This window comes from Thalia democratica, chromosome 3 (genome assembly GCF_965202585.1).
Source record: "Thalia democratica chromosome 3, ktThaDemo2.hap1.1, whole genome shotgun sequence".
NCBI classification, from domain to species: Eukaryota; Metazoa; Chordata; class Thaliacea; order Salpida; family Salpidae; genus Thalia; species Thalia democratica.
The window spans coordinates 7,395,142-7,416,208 of NC_139167.1; the positions used below are offsets into that span (position 1 = coordinate 7,395,142).

Below are 21,067 nucleotides of genomic sequence, written 5' to 3' on the forward strand. Positions count from 1 at the left end.
AATCATCAACAGGATCAACCAAAGTAAACTAAATAAGATAATAAGAAAAAGTATCTGAAACCGATAATAAATAATCAACAGGATAAACCAAAGTAAACAAAATAAGATAATAAGAAAAAGTGTCTGAAACCGATAAGAAATCATTAAAAGTATCTATCTAAGTAAACTAAATAAGATAATAAGAAAAAGTATCTTAAATCAATAATAAATCATCAACAGGATCAACCAAGGTAAACTTAATAAGATAATAAAAAAAAGTATCTGAAACAGATAATAAATCATCAACAGGATCAACCAAGGTAAACTAGGTAAGATAATATAAAAGTATCTGAAACCGAAAATAAATCATCAACAGGATCAATTAAATAAAATAAATAAGGTAGTAAGAAAAAGTATCTGAAACCGATAATAAATCATTAACAGGATCAACCAAAGTAAACTAAATGAGATACTAAGAAAAAGTATCTGAAACCGATAATAAATCATCAACAGGATCAACCAAAATTAACTAAATAAGAAAATAAGAAAACTATCTGAAACCGATAATAAATCATCAACAGGATCAACAAAATAAACTGAATAAGATAATAAGAAAAAGTATCTGAAACCAATAATAAATCATCAACAGGATCAACCAAAATAAAATTAATAAGATAATAAGAAAAACTAACTGAAACCGATAATAAATCATCAACAGGATCAACCAAAGTAAACTAAATAAGATAATAAGAAAAAGTATCTGAAACCGATAATAAATCATCAACAGGATCAACCAAAGTAAACTAAATAAGATAAGAAGATAAGTATCTGAAAGCGATAAATAATTACATCAACAGGATCAATCTAAGTAAACTAAATAAGATAATAAGAAAAAGTATCTGAAACCGATAATAAATGATCAACAGATCAACCAAAGTAAACTAAATAAGATACTAGAAAAAGTATCTGAAACCGATAATAAATCATCAACAGGATCAACTAAATTAAACTAAATAAGATAATAAGAAAACTATCTGAAACCGATAATAAACCATCAACAGGATCAACCAAAGTAAACTAAATAAAATAATAAGAAAAAGTATCTAAAACCGATAATAAATCATCAACAGGATCAACCAAAGTAAACTAAATAAGATAATAAGAAAAAGTATCTGAAACCGATAATAAATAATCAACAGGATAAACCAAAGTAAACAAAATAAGATAATAAGAAAAAGTGTCTGAAACCGATAAGAAATCATTAAAAGTATCTATCTAAGTAAACTAAATAAGATAATAAGAAAAAGTATCTTAAACCAATAATAAATCATCAACAGGATCAACCTAGGTAAACTTAATAAGATAATAAAAAAAAGTATCTGAAACAGATAATAAATCATCAACAGGATCAACCAAGGTAAACTAGGTAAGATAATAAAAAATTATCTGAAACCGAAAATAAATCATCAACAGGATCAATTAAATAGAATAAATAAGATAGTAAGAAATAGTATCTGAAACCGATAATAAATCATTAACAGGATTAACCAAAGTAAACTAAATTAGATACTAAGAAAAAGTATCTTTAACCGATAATAAATCATCAACAGGATTAACAAAAGTAAACTTAATAAGAAAATAAGAAAACTATCTGAAACCGATAATAAATCATCAACAGGATCAACAAAAATAAACTGAATAAGATAATAAGAAAAAGTATCTGAAACCAATAATAAATCATCAACAGGATAAACCAAAATAAACTTAATAAGATAATAAAAAAAACTAACTGAAACCGATAATAAATCATCAACAGGATCAATCTAAGTAAACTAAATAAGTTAATAAGAAAAAGTATCTGAAACCAATAATAAATCATCAACATGATCAACCAAAGTAAACAAAATAAGATAAAAAGAAAAAGTATCTGAAACCGATAATAAATCATTAACAGGATCAACCAAAGTAAACTAAATAAGATAATAAGAAAAATTATCTGAAACCGATAAAAAATCATCAACAGGAGACACCAAAGTAAACTAAATAAGATAATAAGAAAAATAATCTGAAATCGATAATAAATCATCAACAGGACCAACCAAAGTAAACTAAATAAGATAATAAGAAAAAGTATCTGAAACAGATTATAAATCATCAACAGGATCAACCAAGGTAAACTAGGTAAGATAATAAGAAAAAGTATCTGAAACCGATAATTAATAATCAACAGGATCAATCAAAGTAAACTAAAAAAGATAATATGAAAAAGTATCTAAAACCGATAATAAATCATCAACAGGATCAACCAAAGTAAACTAAATAAGATAAAAAGAAAAAGTATCTTAAACAGATAATAAATCATCAACAGGATCAACCACAGTAAACTCAATAAGAAAATAAGAAAAAGTATCTGAGCCGATGATTAATCATCAACAGGATTTAATAAGAGAATAAGAAAAAGTATCTGAAATCGATAAGAAATCATCAACAGGATCAACAAAAGTAAACTAAATAAGATAATAAGACAAAGTATCTGAAACCGATAATAAATCATTAACAGGATTAACAAAAGTAAACTAATTAAGATAATAAGAAAAAGTATCAGAAACCGATAAAAAATCATGAACAGGATCAACCAAAGTAAACTAAATAAGATAATAAGAAAAAGTATCTGAAACCGATAATAAATGATCAACAGGTCAACCAAAGTAAACTAAATAAGATACTAGAAAAAGTATCTGAAACAGGAAATAAATCATCAACAGGTTTAACTAAAGTAAATTAAATAAGATAATAAGAAAACTATCGGAAACCGATAATAAACCATCAACAGGATCAACCAAAGTAAACTAAATAAAATAATAAGAAAGAGTATTCAAAACCAATAATAAATCATTAACAGGATCAATTAAAGTAAACTAAATAAGATATTAAGAAACAGTATCTGAAACCGATAATTAATAATCAACAGGACAATCAAAGTAAACAAAATAAGATTATAAGAAAAAGTATCTAAAACCGATAATAAATCATTAACAAGATCAATTAAAGTAAATTAAATAAGATAGTAAGAAAAAGTATCTAAAACCGATAATAAATCATTAACAGGATCAACCAAAGTAAACTTAATAAGATAATAAGACAAAGTATCTGAAACCGATAATAAATAATTAACATGATTAACAAAAGTAAAATATTTAAGATAATAAGAAAAAGTATCTGAATTCAATAAAAAATCATCAACAGGATCAACCAAAGTAAACTTAATTAGATAATAAGAAAAAGTATCTGTAACCGATAATAAATCACCAACAGGATCAACCAAAATAAATTAAAAAAGATAATAAGAAAAAGTATCTAAAACCGATAATAAATCATCAACAGGATCAACCAAAGTAAACTAAATAAGATAATAAGAAAAAGTATCTTAAACCGATAATATATTATCAACAGGATCAACCAAAGTTAACTAAATAAGATAATAAGAAAAAGTATCTGAAATCAATAATAAATCATCAATATGATCAACCATAGTAAACAAAATAAGATAATAAGAAAAAGTATCTGTAACCGATAATAAATCATCAACAGGATCAACCAAAGTAAACTAAATAAGTTAATAAGAAAAAGTATCTTAAACCGATAAAAAATCATCAATAGGATCAACCACAGTAAACTCAATAAGATAATTAGAAAAAGTATCTGAAACCAAAAATTATCATCAACAGGAATTAATAAGAGAATAAGAAAAAGTATCTGAAACCGATAATAAATCAACAACAGGATCAACTAAAGTAAACTAAATGAGATAATAATAAATGTATCAGAAACCGAAAATATATCATCAACAGGATCAACCATAGTAAACTAAATAAGATAATAAGAAAAACTATCTAAAACCAATAATAAATCATCAACATGATCAACCATAGTAAACAAAATTAGATAATAAGAAAAAGTATCTGAAACCGATAATAAATCATCAACAGGATCAACCAAAGTAAACTGAATAAAATAATAAGAAAAAGTGTCTGAAACCGATAAGAAATCATTAAAAGTATCTATCTAAGTAAACTAAATAAGATAATAAGAAAAAGTATCTTAAATCAATAATAAATCATCAACAGGATCAACCAAGGTAAACTTAATAAGATAATAAGACAAAGTATCTGAAACAGATAATAAATCATCAACAGGATCAACCAAAGTAAACTAGGTAAGATAATAAAAAAGAATCTGAAACCGAAAATAAATCATCAACAGGATCAATTAAATAAAATAAATAAGATAGTAAGAAAAAATATCTGAAACCGATAATAAATCATTAACAGGATCAACCAAAGTAAACTAAATAAGATAATAAGAAAAAGTATCTGAAACCGATAATAAATCATCAACAAGATCAACCAAAGTAAACTAATTAAGAAAATAAGAAGAAGTATCTGAAACCGATAATAAATCATAAACAGGATAAACCAAAATAAACTTAATAAGATAATAAGAAAAACTAACTGAAACCGATAATAAATCATCAACAGGATCAACCAAAGTAAACTAAATAAGATAATAAGAAAAAGTATCTGAAATCGATAATAAATCATCAACAGGATCAACCAAAGTAAACTAAATAAGATAAGAAGATAAGTATCTGAAAGCGATAAATAATTACATCAACAGGATCAATCTAAGTAAACTAAATAAGATAATAAGAAAAAGTATCTGAAACCGATAATAAATGATCAACAGATCAACCAAAGTAAACTAAATAAGATACTAGAAAAAGTATCTGAAACCGATAATAAATCATCAACAGGATCAACTAAATTAAACTAAATAAGATAATAAGAAAACTATCTGAAACCGATAATAAATCATCAACAGGATCAACCAAAGTAAACTAAATAAAATAATAAGAAAAAGTATCTAAAACCGATAATAAATCATCAACAGGATCAACCAAAGTAAACTAAATAAGATAATAAGAAAAAGTATTTGAAACCGATAATAAATAATCAACAGGATAAACCAAAGTAAACAAAATAAGATAATAAGAAAAAGTGTCTGAAACCGATAAGAAATCATTAAAAGTATCTATCTAAGTAAACTAAATAAGATAATAAGAAAAAGTATCTTAAATCAATAATAAATCATCAACAGGATCAACCTAGGTAAACTTAATAAGATAATAAAAAAAAGTATCTGAAACAGATAATAAATCATCAACAGGATCAACCAAGGTAAACTAGGTAAGATAATAAAAAATTATCTGAAACCGAAAATAAATCATCAACAGTATCAATTAATTAAAATAAATAAGATAGTAAGAAAAAGTATCTGAAACCGATAATAAATCATCAACAGGATTAACCAAAGTAAACTAAATAAGATACTAAGAAAAAGTATCTGAAACCGATAATAAATCATCAACAGGATCAACCAAAGTTAACTAAATAAGAAAATAAGAAAACTATCTGAAACCGATAATAAATCATCAACAGGATAAACAAAAATAAACTGAATAAGATAATAAGAAAAAGTATCTGAAACCAATAATAAATCATCAACAGGATAAACCAAAATAAACTTAATGAGATAATAAGAAAAAGTATCTGAAACCAAAAATTATCATCAACAGGAATTAATAAGAGAATAAGAAAAAGTATCTGAAACCGATAATAAATCAACAACAGGATCAACTAAAGTAAACTAAATGAGATAATAATAAATGTATCAGAAACCGAAAATATATCATCAACAGGATCAACCATAGTAAACTAAATAAGATAATAAGAAAAACTATCTAAAACCAATAATAAATCATCAACATGATCAACCATAGTAAACAAAATAAGATAATAAGAAAAAGTATCTGAAACCGATAATAAATCATCAACAGGATCAACCAAAGTAAACTGAATAAAATAATAAGAAAAAGTGTCTGAAACCGATAAGAAATCATTAAAAGTATCTATCTAAGTAAACTAAATAAGATAATAAGAAAAAGTATCTTAAATCAATAATAAATCATCAACAGGATCAACCAAGGTAAACTTAATAAGATAATAAGAAAAAGTATCTGAAACAGATAATAAATCATCAACAGGATCAACCAAAGTAAACTAGGTAAGATAAAAAAAAAGTATCTGAAACCGAAAATAAATCATCAACAGGATCAATTAAATAAAATAAATAAGATAGTAAGAAAAAATATCTGAAACCGATAATAAATCATTAACAGGATCAACCAAAGTAAACTAAATAAGATAATAAGAAAAAGTATCTGAAACCGATAATAAATAATCAACAAGATCAACCAAAGTAAACTAATTAAGAAAATAAGAAGAAGTATCTGAAACCGATAATAAATCATAAACAGGATAAACCAAAATAAACTTAATAAGATAATAAGAAAAACTAACTGAAACCGATAATAAATCATCAACAGGATCAACCAAAGTAAACTAAATAAGATAATAAGAAAAAGTATCTGAAACCGATAATAAATCATCAACAGGATCAACCAAAGTAAACTAAATAAGATAAGAAGATAAGTATCTGAAAGCGATAAATAATTACATCAACAGGATCAATCTAAGTAAACTAAATAAGATAATAAGAAAAAGTATCTGAAACCGATAATAAATGATCAACAGATCAACCAAAGTAAACTAAATAAGATACTAGATAAAGTATCTGAAAACGATAATAAATCATCAACAGGATCAACTAAATTAAACTAAATAAGATAATAAGAAAACTATCTGAAACCGATAATAAATCATCAACAGGATCAACCAAAGTAAACTAAATAAAATAATAAGAAAAAGTATCTAAAACCGATAATAATTCATCAACAGGATTAACCAAAGTAAACTAAATAAGATAATAATAAAAAGTATCTGAAACCGATAATAAATAATCAACAGGATAAACCAAAGTAAACAAAATAAGATAATAAGAAAAATTGTCTGAAACCGATAAGAAATCATTAAAAGTATCTATCTAAGTAAACTATATAAGATAATAAGAAAAAGTATCTTAAATCAATAATAAATCATCAACAGGATCAACCTAGGTAAACTTAATAAGATAATAAAAAAAAGTATCTGAAACAGATAATAAATCATTAACAGGATCAACCAAGGTAAACTAGGTAAGATAATAAAAAAGTATCTGAAACCGAAAATAAATCATCAACAGTATCAATTAAATAAAATAAATAAGATAGTAAGAAAAAGTATCTGAAACCGATAATAAATCATCAACAGGATTAACCAAAGTAAACTAAATAAGATACTAAGAAAAAGTATCTGAAACCGATAATAAATCATCAACAGGATCAACCAAAGTTAACTAAATAAGAAAATAAGAAAACTATCTGAAACCGATAATAAATCATCAACAGGATCAACAAAAATAAACTGAATAAGATAATAAGAAAAAGTATCTGAAACCAATAATAAATCATCAACAGGATAAACCAAAATAAACTTAATAAGATAATAAGAAAAACTAACTGAAACCGATAATAAATCATCAACAGGATCAATCTAAGTAAACTAAATAAGTTAATAAGAAAAAGTATCTGAAACCGATAATAAATGATCAACAGGTCAACCAAAGTAAACTAAATAAGATACTAAAAAAACTATCTGAAACCGATAATAAACCATCAACAGGATCAACCAAAGTAAACTAAATAAAAAAATAAGAAAAAGTATCTAAAACCGATAATAAATCATCAACAGGATCAACCAAAGTAAACTAAATAAGATAATCAGAAAAACTATCTAAAACCAATAATAATTCATCAACAGGATCATTCAAAGTAAACTAAATAAGTTAATAGGAAAAAGTTTCTTAAACCGATAATAAATCATCAACAGGATCAACCACAGTAAACTCAATAAGATAATAAGAAAAAGTACCTGAAACCGATAATTAATCATCAACAGATTTAATAAGAGAATAAGAAAAAGTATCTGAAACCAATAATAAATCATCAACATGATCAACCAAAGTAAACAAAATAAGATAAAAAGAAAAAGTATCTGAAACCGATAATAAATCATTAACAGGATCAACCAAAGTAAACTAAATAAGATAATAAGAAAAATTATCTGAAACCGATAAAAAATCATCAACAGGAGACACCAAAGTAAACAAAATAAGATAATAAGAAAAATAATCTGAAATCGATAATAAATCATCAACAGGACCAACCAAAGTAAACTAAATAAGATAATAAGAAAAAGTATCTGAAACAGATAATAAATCATCAACAGGATCAACCAAGGTAAACTAGGTAAGATAATAAGAAAAAGTATCTGAAACAGATAATAAATCATCAACAGGATCAACCAAGGTAAACTAGGTAAGATAATAAGAAAAAGTATCTGAAACCGATAATTAATAATCAACAGGATCAATCAAAGTAAACTAAAAAAGATAATAAGAAAAAGTTTCTAAAACCGATAATAAATCATCAACAGGATCAACCAAAGTAAACTAAATAAGATAATAAGAAAAAGTATCTTAAACAGATAATAAATCATCAACAGGATCAACCACAGTAAACTTAATAAGATAATAAGAAAAAGTATCTGAAACCGATGATTAATCATCAACAGGATTTAATAAGAGAATAAGAAAAAGTATCTGAAATCGATAAGAAATCATCAACAGGATCAACAAAAGTAAACTAAATAAGATAATAAGACAAAGTATCTGAAACCGATAATAAATCATTAACAGGATTAACAAAAGTAAACTAATTAAGATAATAAGAAAAAGTATCAGAAACCGATAAAAAATCATGAACAGGATCAACCATAGTAAACAAAATAAGATAATAAGAAAAAGTATCTGAAACCGATAATAAATCATCAACAGGATCAACCAAAGTAAACTGAATAAAATAATAAGAAAAAGTGTCTGAAACCGATAAGAAATCATTAAAAGTATCTATCTAAGTAAACTAAATAAGATAATAAGAAAAAGTATCTTAAATCAATAATAAATCATCAACAGGATCAACCAAGGTAAACTTAATAAGAGAATAAGAAAAAGTATCTGAAACAGATAATAAATCATCAACAGGATCAACCAAAGTAAACTAGGTAAGATAATAAAAAAGTATCTGAAACCGAAAATAAATCATCAACAGGAGCAATTAAATAAAATAAATAAGATAGTAAGAAAAAATATCTGAAACCGATAATAAATCATTAACAGGATCAACCAAAGTAAACTAAATAAGATAATAAGAAAAAGTATCTGAAACCGATAATAAATCATCAACAAGATCAACCAAAGTAAACTAATTAAGAAAATAAGAAAAAGTATCTGAAACCGATAATAAATCATAAACAGGATAAACCAAAATAAACTTAATAAGATAATAAGAAAAACTAACTGAAACCGATAATAAATCATCAACAGGATAAACCAAAGTAAACTAAATAAGATAATAAGAAAAAGTATCTGAAACCAATAATAATTCATCAACAGGATCAACCAAAGTAAACTAAATAAGATAATATAAAACTATCTGAAACCAAAAATAAACCATCAACAGGATCAACAAAAGTAAACTAAATAAGATAATAGAAAAAGTATCTGAAACTGATAATAATTCATCAACATGATCAAACAAAGTAAACTAAATAAGATAATAAGAAAAAGTAATTGAAACCGATAATAAATCATCAACAGGATCAACCAAAGTAAACTAAAAAAAATAATAAGAAAAAGTATCTAAAACCGATAATAAATCATAAACAGGATAAACCAAAATAAACTTACTAAGATAATAAGAAAAACTAACTGAAACCGATAATAAATCATCAACAGGATCAACCAATGTAAACTAAATAAGATAATAAGAAAAAGTATCTGAAACCGATAATAAATTATCAACAGGATCAACCAAAGTAAACTAAATAAGATAAGAAGAAAAAGTATCTGAAACCGATAATAAATCATCAACAGGATCAACCAAAGTAGACCAAATAAGATAATAAGATAAGTATCTGAAAGCGATAAATAATTACATCAACAGGATCAATCTAAGTAAACTAAATAAGTTAATAAGAAAAAGTATCTGAAACCGATAATGAATGATCAACAGGTCAACCAAAGTAAACTAAATAAGATACTAGAAAAAGTATCTGAAACCGATAATAAATCATCAACAGGATCAACTAAATTAAACTAAATAAGATAATAAGAAAACTATCTGAAACCGATAATAAACCATCAACAGGATCAACCAAAGTAAACTAAATAAAAAAATAAGAAAAAAATCTAAAACCGATAATAAATCATCAACAGGATCAACCAAAGTAAACTAAATAAGATAATCAGAAAAACTATCTAAAACCAATAATAAATCATCAACAGGATCATTCAAAGTAAACTAAATAAGTTAATAAGAAAAAGTATCTTAAACCGATAATAAATCATCAACAGGATTAACCACAGTAAACTCAATAAGATAATAAGAAAAAGTATCTGAAACCAATAATTAATCATCAACAGGATTAAATAAGATAATAAGAAAAAGTATCTGAAACCAATAATAAATCATCAACAGGATCAATTAAAGTAAACTACATAAGATAATAAGAAAAAGTATCTGAAACCGATAATAAACAATCAACAGGATCAACCGAAGTAAACTCAAAAAGATAATAAGAAAAAGTATCTGAAACCGATAATAAATAACCAATAGGATCGACCAAAGTAAACAAAATAAGATAATAAGAAAAAGGATATGAAACCGATAATAAATCATCAAGAGGATCAACCAAAGTAAACTCAATAAAAAAATAAGTAAAAATATCTGAAACCGATAATAAATAACTAATAGGATAAACCAAAGTAAACTAAATGAGATAATAAAAAAAAGTATCTGAAACCAAAAATAAATCATTAACAGGATCACTTAAAGTAACTAAATAAGATTATAAGAAAAAGTATCTGAAACAGATAATAAATAATCAACAGGATCAACCAAAGTAAACTATATAAGATAATAAGAAAAAGTATCTGAAACCCATATTAAATCATAAACAGGATCAACCAAAGTAAACTAAATAAGATGATAAGAAAAAGTATCTGAAACCGATGATAAATCATAAACAGGATCAACCAAAGTAAACTAAATAAGATAATAAGAAAAAAGTATCTGAAACCGATAATAAACCATCAACAGGATCAACCAAAGTGAACTAAATTAGATAATAAGAAAAAGTATCTGAAACCGATAATAAATCATCAACAGGATCAACCAAAGTAAAAAAAATAGATAATAAGAAAAAGTATCTGAAACCGATAATAAACAATCAACAGGATCAACCAAAGTAAACTAAATAAGATAATAAGAAAAAGTATCTGAAACCGATAAAAAATCATCAACAGGATCAACCAAAGTAAACTAAATAAGATAATAAGAAAAAGTATCTGAAACCGATAATAATTCATCAACAGATTCAACCAAAGTAAACTCAATAAGAAAATAAGAAAAAATATCTAAAACCGATAATAAATAACCAATAGGATAAACCAAAGGAAACTAAATAAGATAATAAGAAAAAAGTATCTGAAACCGATAATAAATCATCAACCGAATCAACCAAAGTAAAAAAATTAGATAATAAGAAATAGTATCGGAAACCGATTATAAATCATCAACAGGATCAACCAAAGTAAAAAAAACTAGATAATAAGAAAAAGTATCTGTAACCGATAATAAATCATCAACAGAATCAACTAAAGTAAACTAAATAAGATAATAAGTAAAAGTATCTGAAACCGATAATAAATCATCAACAGGATCAACAAAAGTAAACAAAATAAGATAATATGAAAAAGTATCTTAAACCGATAATAAATCATCAACAGGATTAACCAAAGTAAACTAAATAAGATAATAAGAAAAAATATCTGAAACAAATAATAAATCATCAACAGGATCAACCAAAGTAAATTAAATAAGATAACAAGAAAAAGTATCTGAAACCGATATTAAATCATCAACAGGATCATCCAAAGTAAACTAAATATGATAACAAGAAAAAGTATCTGAAACTGATAATAAATCACCAATAGGATCGACCAAAGTAAACAAAATAAGATAATAAGAAAAAGGATATGAAACCGATAATAAATCATCATGAGGATCAACCAAAGTAAACTCAATAAAAAAATAAGTAAAAATATCTAAAACCGATAATAAATAACTAATAGGATAAACCAAAGTAAACTAAATGAAATAATAAGAAAAAATATCTGAAACCAATAATAAATCATTAACAGGATCACTTAAAGTAACTAAATAAGATTATAAGAAAAAGTATCTGAAACAGATAATAAATAATCAACAGGATCAACCAAAGTAAACTATATAAGATAATAAGAAAAAGTATCTGAAACCCATAATAAATCATCAACAGGATCAACCAAAGAAAACTAAATAAGATGATAAGAAAAAGTATCTGAAACCGATGATAAATCATAAACAGGATCAACCAAAGTAAACTAAATAAGATAATAAGAAAAAAGTATCTGAAACCGATAATAAACCATCGACAGAATCAACCAAAGTAAAAAATTAGATAATAAGAAAAAGTATCTGAAACTGATAATAAATCATCAACAGGATCAACCAAAGTAAAAAAAATAGATAATTAGAAAAAGTATCTGAAACCGATAATAAACAATCAACAGGATCAACCAAAGTAAACTAAATAAGATAATAAGAAAAAGTATCTGAAACCGATAAAAAATCACCAACAGGATCAGTCAAAGTAAACTAAATAAGATAATAAGAAAAAGTATCTGAAACCGATAATAATTCATCAACAGAATCAACCAAAGTAAACTCAATAAGAAAATAAGAAAAAATATCTGAAACCGATAATAAATAACCAATAGGATAAACCAAAGGAAACTAAATAAGATGATAAGAAAAAAGTATCTGAAACCGATAATAAATCATCAACAGAATCAACCAAAGTAAAAAAAATTAGATAATAAGAAAAAGTATCGGAAACCGATTATAAATCATCAACAGGATCAACCAAAGTAAAAAAAAACTAGATAATAAGAAAAAGTATCTGTAACCGATAATAAATCATCAACAGAATCAACTAAAGTAAACTAAATAAGATAATAAGTAAAAGTATCTGAAACCGAGAATAAATCATCAACAGGATCAACAAAAGTAAACAAAATAAGATAATAAGAAAAAGTATCTTAAACCGATAATAAATCATCAACAGGATCAACCAAAGTAAACTAAATAAGATAATAAGAAAAATATCTGAAACAAATAATAAATCATCAACAGGATCAACCAAAGTAAATTAAATAAGATAACAAGAAAAAGTATCTGAAACCGATAATAAATCATCAACAGGATCATCCAAAATAAACTAAATATGATAACAAGAAAAAGTATCTGAAACTGATAATAAATCATCAACAGGATCAACCAAAGTAAACAAAATAAGATAATACGAAAAAGTATCTGAAACCAATTATAAATCATCAACAGGATCAACCAAAGTAAACTAAATAAAATATTAAGAAAAAGTATCTGAAACCGATGATAAATCATCAACAGGATCAACCAAAGTAAACTAAATAAGATAATAAAAAAGAGTATCTGAAACCGATAATTAATCATAACAAGATCAACCTAAGTAAACAAAATAAGATAATAAGAAAAAGGATATGAAACCGATAATAAATCATCAACAGGATCAACCAAAGTAAACTCAATAAGTAAATAAGAAATAATTACTGAAACCGATAATAAATAACCAATAGGATAAACCAAAGTAAACTTAATAAGATAATAAGAAAAAGTATCTGAAACTGATAATAAATCATTAACATGATCACTTAAAGTAACTAAATAAGATTATAAGAAAAAGTATCTGAAACAGATAATAAATCATCAACAGGATCAACCAAAGTAAACTATATAAGATAATAAAAAAGTATCTGAAACCCATAATAAATCATCAACAGGATCAACCAAAGTAAACTAAATAAGATGTTGAGAAAAACTATCGGAAACCGATGATAAACACAGGATCAACCAAGTTAAACTTAATAAGATAATAAGAAAAAGTATCTGAAACCGTAAATAAATCATCAACAGGATCTAACGAAACAAACTAAATAAGATAATAAGAAAAAGTATCTGAAACCGATAATAAATCATCAACACGATCAACCAAAGTAAACAAAATAAGATAATAAGAAAAAGTATCTGAAATCGATAATATATCATCAACAGGATCAACCATAGTAAACTTAATAAGATAATAAGAAAAAGTATCTGAAACCGATAATAATACATCAATAGGATCAACCAAAGTAAACTAAATAAGATAATAAGAAAAAGTATCTGTAACCGATAATAAATCATCAACAGGATCAACCAAAGTTAACTTAATAAGATAATAAGAAAAAGTTTCTAAAACCGATAATAAATCATCAACAGGATCAACAAAAGTAAACAAAATAAGATAATAAGAAAAAGTATCTGAAACAGATAATAAATCATCAACAGGATCAACAAAAGTAAACTATATAAGATAATAAGAAAAACTATCTGAAACCCATAATAAATCATCAACAGGATCAAACAAAGTAAACTAAATAAGATACTAAGAAAAACTATCGGAAACCGATGATAAACACAGGATCAACCAAGTTAAACTAAATAAGATAATAAAAAAAAGTATCTGAAACTGTAAATAAATCATCAACAGGATCTAACGAAACAATCTAAATAAGATAATAAGAAAAAGTATCTGAAACCAATAATAAATCATCAACACGATCAACCAAAGTAAACAAAATAAGATAATAAGAAAAAGTATTTGAAACCGATAATATATCATAAACAGGATCAACCATAGTAAACTAAATAAGATAATAAGAAAAAGTATCTGAAACCGATAATAATACATCAATAGGATCAACTAAAGTAAACTAAATAAGATAATAAGAAAAAGTATCTGTAACCGATAATAAATCATCAAGAGGATCAACCAAAGTTAACTTAATAAGATAATAAGAAAAAATATCTAAAACCGATAATAAATCATCAACAGGATCAACCAAAGTAAACTAAATAAGATAATAAGAAAAAATATCTGAAAGCGATAATAAATCATTAACAGGCTCAACCAAAGTAAACAAAACAAGATAATAAGAAAAAGTATCTGAAACAGATATTAAATCATCAACAGGATCAACCAAAGTAAACTATATAAGATAATAAGAAAAACTATCTGGAACCCATAATAAATCATCAACAGGATCAACCAAAGTAAACTAAATAAGATACTAAAAAAAACTAACGGAAACCGATGATAAACACAGGATAATCCAAGTTAAACAAAATAAAATAATAAGAAAAAGTATCTAAAACTGATAATATATCATCAACAGGATCAACCATAGTAAACTAAATAAGATAATAAGAAAAAGTATCTGAAACCGATAATAAATCATCAACAGGATCAACCAAAGTCAACTTAATAAGATAATAAGAAAAAGTATCTGAAACCGATAATAAATCATCAACAAGATCAACCAAAGTAAACTAAATAAGATAATAAGAAAAAATATCTGAAACAAATAATAAATCATCAACAGGATCAACCAAAGTAAATTAAATAAGATAACAAGAAAAAGTATCTGAAACCGATATTAAATCATCAACAGGATCATCCAAAATAAACTATATATGATAACAAGAAAAAGTATCTGAAACTGATAATAAATCATCAACAGGATCAACCAAAGTAAACAAAATAAGATAATACGAAAAAGTATCTGAAACCAATAATAAATCATCAACAGGATCAACCAAAGTAAACTAAATAAAATATTAAGCAAAAGTATCTGAAACCGATGATAAATCATCAACAGGATCAACCAAAGTAAACTAAATAAGATAATAAAAAGAGTATCTGAAACCGATAATTAATCATCAACAAGATCAACCAAAGTAAACAAAATAAGATAATAAGAAAAAGGATATGAAACCGATAATAAATCATCAACAGGATCAACCAAAGTAAACTCAATAAGTAAATAAGAAATAATTACTGAAACCGATAATAAATAACCAATAGGATAAACCAAAGTAAACTAAATAAGGTGATAAGAAAAAGTATCTGAAACTGATAATAAATCATTAACATGATCACTTAAAGTAACTAAATAAGATTATAAGAAAAAGTATCTGAAACAGATAATAAATCATCAACAGGATCAACCAAAGTAAACTATATAAGATAATTAAAAAGTATCTGAAACCGATAATAAATCATCAACAGGATCAACCAAAGTAAACTAAATAAGATGTTGAGAAAAACTATCGGAAACTGATGATAAACACAGGATCAACCAAGTTAAACTAAATAAGATAATAAGAAAAAGTATCTGAAACCGTAAATAAATCATCAACAGGATCTAACGAAACAAACTAAATAAGATAATAAGAAAAAGTATCTGAAACCGATAATAAATCATCAACACAATCAAGCAAAGTAAACAAAATAAGATAATAAGAAAAAGTATCTGAAACCGATAATATATCATCAACAGGATCAACCATAGTAAACTAAATAAGATAATAAGAAAAAGTATCTGAAACCGATAATAATACATCAATAGGATCAACCAAAGTAAACTAAATAAGATAATAAGAAAAAGTATCTGTAACCGATAATAAATCATCATAGGATCAACCAAAGTTAACTTAATAAGATAATAAGAAAAATATCTAAAACCGATAATAAATCATCAACAGGATCAACCAAAGTAAACTAAACAAGATAATAAGAAAAAATATCTGAAAGCGATAATAAATCATTAACAGGCTCAACCAAAGTAAACAAAACAAGATAATAAGAATAAGTACCTGAAACAGATAATAAATCATCAACAGGATCAACCAAAGTAAACTATATAAGATAATAAGAAAAAGTATCTGAAACCCATAATAAATCATCAACAGGATCAACCAAAGTAAACTAAATAAGATACTAAAAAAAACTATCGGAAACCGATGATAAACACAGGATCATCCAAGTTAAACAAAATAAAATAATAAGAAAAAGTATCTAAAACTGATAATATATCATCAACAGGATCAACCATAGTAAACTAAATAAGATAATAAGAAAAAGTATCTGAAACCGATAATAAATCATCAACAGGATCAACCAAAGTCAACTTAATAAGATAATAAGAAAAAGTATCTGAAACCGATAATAAATCATCAACAGGATCAACCAAAGTAAACTAAATAAGATAATAAGAAAAAGTATCTGAAACCGATAATAAATCATCAACAGGATCAATTAGAGTAAACTAGATAAGATATTAAGAAAAAGTATCTGAAACCGATAATAAATCATCAACAGGATCAACCAAAGTAATTTAAATAAGATAATAAAACTAAAATTAATTTGAACACACATCAGCTTACTTATTCTTGTTTGAAGATTTATCAATGTGATATTTGTAAAAGTTGCTTTTCACAAAGAAGTACATTGAGACGCCATGCCATAGTTATACTGATGATAAACCGTTCAAATGTGAACAGTGTCAAAAGTGTTTTACTCAAAAGTATAGCTTGAATACACACATGTTAATACATATTGGTGAGAAAAATTTTTAGTGTAAAGTTTGTGAGAAAAAGTTTGCTCTTAAATTTCTCCTAGTACAGCACATGTTGACTCACAATTAAGATAAGTCCCACGAATGTGAAGTTTGCAAGAAGAAATTTTCACTGAAAGGTAATTTAAACGCTCACTTAAGAACTCACAATGATGATAGACTATTTAGATGTGATGTTTGTGGTAGAAGATTTACATTAAAATCAACTTTAGTTTGTCATATTAGAATTCATACAGGAGAAAGACCATTTGGATGTGATGTATGTGGAAGAAGATTCACTCAAAGCTCTAGTAGAAATACTCATTTAAAAATTCATAAACAATAAAAATAGTTCTTATACTTAAAAATTAATATAACAATGTTGTGTAAAAGTTTGTTGTCTGTTCAAATATTTATAAATTGCAACTTTATATATTATTTTGTCGTATAATATATGATTTGTATGGACTAAGCTTAAATTGAATATTTAGGTTAACTAGGTTTTTTTTTCAATTTTGATGTTTGCAAATCTAAAATGTTTTAATAGTTTCATTTATTTCTATGTATAAGTAAATTAGGTAACTTTAATGGCTAGTTCAAGCTAACTATTAAAACTGTTTTTGACAAGTTAAATTATTTTATAGAGAAAGATTTAAGCGTTTTGTGTTCCAATTTTTGTTAAAGAATAAATTTTAAATAAGTTGTTATAATGAAAATAATTCTGAATTTGTAAAAAAAAAGTGTACAAGTTGCTCGTATTAATTAAACTAACTTATAACTTTTAATTAATTTTCATTCTTAATTATATGGTTTCAGTAGGAGTAGAAATAATATTTCAAATTGAAATAAGTTAAAGGAATACAGAAAAAACGTTTTAAAAAGTAAAACAATATCCTAATATTATGCGGCAGTGATAAAAATCATTAATTTTTAGTTTTAAAATTAGCTTAGCTAATGAAATTGCTTTTAAAATTTAAGTGATTTTTCCTCGAGTTTTACGCATTACAGTTAATAAATTAAAAAAATGGGTGACTAGCTATTCTATATTAAAAGTGTAAACTGTTCCTTAAATTGCCATCTTTATATGTTTTAAAGACAAATTTTGCAGCGGCTATTGAAACTAATTATGCTTAATTGGTTTAATTTACGGTTAAAAAACTATAATCGAAATTATATATTTAAACAACTTATTAGAAACTTAGATACAATCAACGATGTGTCTCAATAATTTATTTTAATTTCAAAAAGCATTAACACTTATAATGTAAAAAATAGGTCTTTTCAAACAAATATTTGAATAGATTTATATATATTACAAAATAAACAATTTATGCAACAAACTTTTTCATCACAAAAAGTTAAATCCATTATTTAGAGTTTTCGTAATATAAGCATTTATAATTGTTTATAGATTTTCAGATGACTATTATTATGCTAACTTTGTCTAAAACTTAATCCACCAACATAACATCCAAATGGTCTATCTCCAGTGTGAACTCTGAGGTTTAAACTTGATTTGTGCGAAAAATCTTTCTTAATAATTCTTAATTGTGAGTTAGCATGTGTTATTTCAAATCAAATTTTGAGTAATTTTTTTTAATCACACACATCACACTGAAAATTTTTTAACCTATATTAGTCAACATGTGCCTTGTCAAAATAAACTTTAGAATAAACATTATATTACACTGTTCACATTGCTGTTTTTAATTACTTCTTCGAGCATAGCATCTACATTGCAAACATTACATTGATAAATTTTCAAACCAGAATGAGTAACTTGATGTGTTTTCAAACTACCTTTTACAGCAAAACTTTTATCACAAATATCACAACTGTAGGGTTTCACTAGTTTGAATTCTTTCATGTTTAACCAATGCTGACTTCGATTTAATTGGAAAAAACAAACCTTCATTGAATAACAAATGAACAAATATGCAATTCAGTGAAAAGTTTATGTGGTAAACTAAAGTAAGTCAATTAAAATGTCAAAAAAAAATTAAATTGTTTTTTATTATATACAAGGTTAATAAGCAAGTTTGAACGAAATTGTGTACCTAAAACTATCCACAAATATTGTTTTATAATCTTAATTAACTTATTTTTTAAGAAGACTGTTAAAAAACAGACTTTTATAATTATAGAAAACACTTAGTGCACAACCTTCCATAAATAATTAGAAATAAAATATAACATGTTTAATAAGTAGGAAAAAAAAAATTTTACTTTTGAAAAAACTGCTCAACACAAAAGGAAAGTAGATGGTAACTTGAGACAGATTTATTGACAACAAATTGACAAATCTTTTTTTAAAACGTAACAATTATGTTTTATTATGTCATGTTTGGAACATTTTTATAGTTTAGTTTTTATGAGCTTGGACTAAGGTAGTTGTTTAAAGTTTGTCTTAATTATTATTTTATTTTATAAACTCAGACTGACTCAGTTTAACTTGATATACACAGGCTAGTTTATGATCACTCAGATAGTGGAAACCTTGTAAATTCGAATGTTAGGCTTAAATAAAAAAAATGGTTTGGCTTCTCCTTTAAGTAAAGCAGCTCTTTGAAATATTAAACTGTTAAACCTCAAAAGAGTATAATATGTTAAAAGGAATTTTTATTTGATCAGTTTTTTTTATAATAATTATTAAAGGCATAGGAGGTAAGGTGTTTTTTGATTCAATGCAGTACTTACTTTTTTAAGGTTAGTTCAAAAATTATATTATTTTACATAGCTGCCAAATAACCTGAAAACCTTGAAATATCTAAAAACTAACAATTAAGACAAAAATATGGAATTCGAAAGTTTTTGGAACAAACCTGGAACTTTTAAAAAAGTTGCTAAAAACTTGAAATTCAAGACACTTATTACTTGTAAAAAAAAAACTTAAACTTGTAACTAGAAATATAGTTGTATACAATTTTTGTTTTCTAGTATCATTTAGATTTTTATATTTAGAAAGTTTTAATAGATAGAACGCATTTAGAGCCAAATTACAGTATCTTGTTAATATTTGTATACAGTTCAAGACCTCTACTTCAGTAATATACTAAAAATAGACTAATAAACATTTTTTTACACTATTTAAAAACTAGACTTTTTAAATTTTAAGTACTAAAATTAGTATAGTTTACTAATATTTCGCCATTAGCTTAACTTAATTGAGCTTGGTTTCGAGTGTTTTGAGTTTACTTTTTTATAAATAACTTATTTCAAAATTTCTAATTAAATTGATTCTAGTTTAGAAAATAAAAATTTGAGTTTTTGACTGAAAATAAAATAATATCTCTGCTTGACCAAATGAAATTAAATATTTTGGTCTTTTATATTTTCAATACGTTAACTATAATTAAATAAGTATATATTCTTAGATATTGATAAGTAAGAAAAAAAG

The 21,067-nt window shown here is 24.7% G+C and overlaps 1 pseudogene; it reads left to right on the plus strand.

Moving 5' to 3' along the window:
* Positions 1-18,016, plus strand: part of LOC145831714 (uncharacterized) — a 113,211-nt pseudogene extending 95,195 nt beyond the window's left edge.
* The last annotated feature ends 3,051 nt before the right edge of the window (positions 18,017-21,067 follow it).